The following is a 2,386-nucleotide window of genomic DNA, read 5'->3' as shown; positions in this document are numbered from 1 at the left end:
CGAGGAAGAGTTATCTTTCACAATGGCTAACATTGATGAAATCCCCATGGGAGAATGGAAGAAGAGGATGCACGGCGACACTGGCCCGGGACTTGTGCAACACGCAATTCCCGCAACTGCTACCTTCGAGCTAAAGGGTCATATCCTAGCTTCACTTAAAGAAATACCTTTTATGGAAAAGATCATGAAGATGCCTACAAGCATTTAGATGAAGTCAATGGTGTAGCTGATTACTTCAATATTCCAAATGTGCCCCGCAAGACTCAACTACTTCGTATGCTTCCGGTGAAATTCAAAGGTGCTGCAAAAGACTGACTCAAGTCACTTCCCCCCGGATCAGTCACCACTTGGGCCAAGATGAAGGAAGAATTCATTGATCACTTTTGCCCACCTTCCAAGATAGCCAAGTTGAAGAAGGCCATTGCTAACTTTGAACAACAAGCTGGAGAGTCGCTATATGAAGCATGGGAGAGGTACAAGATCTTACTAAGAAACTGCCCACACCATGACCTAAACAGCCAGCAAGAAGTCTCCATCTTCTATGATGGATTTAGTGTCACAACCAGGCAGTTACTAGACTCGCAAGGCCTGCTCACAAAGAAGCCGCCCCCGGTGATCAAAGAATTGATTGAAGAATTCTCTAAACACTCTATAGAATACCACAACCCTAGACATGATGTCACTAGGGGAGCCGCTTATGCTGCTACTGAAGACTTATCCGCAGTCATGGCTATGCTAAAAACCATGGATAGGAGAATGGATAAAATGGATCAAACGATCCATGCTATTCGGGTGGGTTGTGAAAATTGCAATGGGCCTCACCTCGTTAGAGACTGCGATTTAGATGAGAATGGCAACAAGAAGGCGCAAGTGTGTTACTCAAGTGGAGACCGATATGATGAAGACTGACGCAAACAAAAGAAAGAGCGGCTCCCTTATGAAGAGTACAAGAAAGCCAAGGAGGATAGGTATAGACAAAAAGGGAAAGGGTTCTACCAAAAGGAGGAGTCGGTGCAAGAAAGGAAGCCAAGCTTGGAAGAAATGCTCACCAAATTTGTAGCTGCCTCAGAAAAAAAACATAGTGATCATGATGCTGCAATTCAAGAAACAAGGACCATGCTTAGGAACCAGCAAGCATCTATCCACAATATAGAAATGCAGCTTGGGCAACTTGCTCAACAAATTAACCAAAGGTCACCGGGCGAACTTCCTAGCAAAAATGAAAATAACCCATGAGGCGCGCACATAAACATAGTCACAACAAGAAGTGGGAAGATAATCGCTCCCCTGGCACCTATTCGGACTGAAGCATCCAAGGATTCACAGAAGGAGGAGGCAGAAAAGCAAGCAGAAAACCAAAATATACAATCTGACAGTCCAACTCGTCGAGTACCTCATATGGGCTCAGCGAGTACACCATTAAATACCAACGAGAAGGTTCCTGAAAAGCCTTACCAGCCTCCAATGCCATACCCAGCCCGAGCTAAGAAGGAGAAGCAGGAAGAGGAGTATCAAATGTTTCTAGACCATATCAAGACTCTTCAAATCAACATAACCTTCATTGAAGTCGTCATGCAAATGCCCAAATATGCAAAGTTCCTTAAGGAACTTCTCACCAATAGAAGGAAGATGGAAGAAGTGAAGAAGGTAGTACTCAATGAAAACTGCTCTGCTGCTATGCTAAATAAGCTACCAAAGAAGAAACGTGATCCGGGGAGTTTTACTTTACCTTGCCAATTCGGCAACTTGGCTGCTATTCATGCCTTAGCTTATTCGGGAGCAAGTGTGAACCTAATGCCATACTCATTCTTTAAGAAGCTGGATCTCCCGGAGCCAAGGCCAATTCGCATGGCAATACACTTGGCAAACAAGATAATCACCTTCCCAAGAGGCATATGCGAAGACTTACTAGTGAAGGTGGACAAATTCGTCTTTCCCGCTGATTTCATCATTCTAGACATGGAGGCGGATCCACAACTTCCAATCATCCTTGGAAGTCCCTTCCTCAACACGGAAAACGCTATAGTAGACATGAGGGACTCAAAGCTCACCTTGCGGGTAGGAGAAGATTCAGTCACACTCGGGGTAGACCAAGCTATGAAGTATTCTAGGAGCAGTGACGACATGACATTCTCAATCAATATGCTTGACGAATTATTGGAGGAAGACATAAGTGAAGATTCCAGCAAGTTTACAGCTTATGATGAATAATTAGATCCAGAAAAAGACTTAATGGAAATTGAAAGACTGTTGGAAGAAGCAGAGTATGAAGAATTGGTGAAACAAACTGGCAGTCCTACTCGCCGAGTAGGACTGATCTACTCGCCGAGTTCCTTTGAAGAAAAGTCAGAAGTTGTGAATACCTGCACTCAGCGAGTCCAGCACT

At 44.3% G+C, this 2,386-nt stretch overlaps 1 non-coding gene across 1 annotated transcript; it reads right to left on the bottom strand.

Annotated features, from left to right (window-relative positions):
• Window positions 1-405: 405 nt before the first annotated feature.
• Window positions 406-512, bottom strand: LOC145038161 (small nucleolar RNA R71). The gene has a single exon (XR_013679226.1). It is a non-coding gene; the product is annotated as a small nucleolar RNA R71 (small nucleolar RNA).
• Between the last annotated feature and the right edge of the window lie 1,874 nt (window positions 513-2,386).

This window comes from Lactuca saligna, chromosome 3 (genome assembly GCF_052625555.1).
Source record: "Lactuca saligna cultivar CGN05327 chromosome 3, ASM5262555v1, whole genome shotgun sequence".
Classification (NCBI taxonomy): Eukaryota; Viridiplantae; Streptophyta; class Magnoliopsida; order Asterales; family Asteraceae; genus Lactuca; species Lactuca saligna.
The sequence above is the reverse complement of the archived record's forward strand: the minus strand, read 5'-3'. Positions and strand labels throughout refer to the sequence as shown.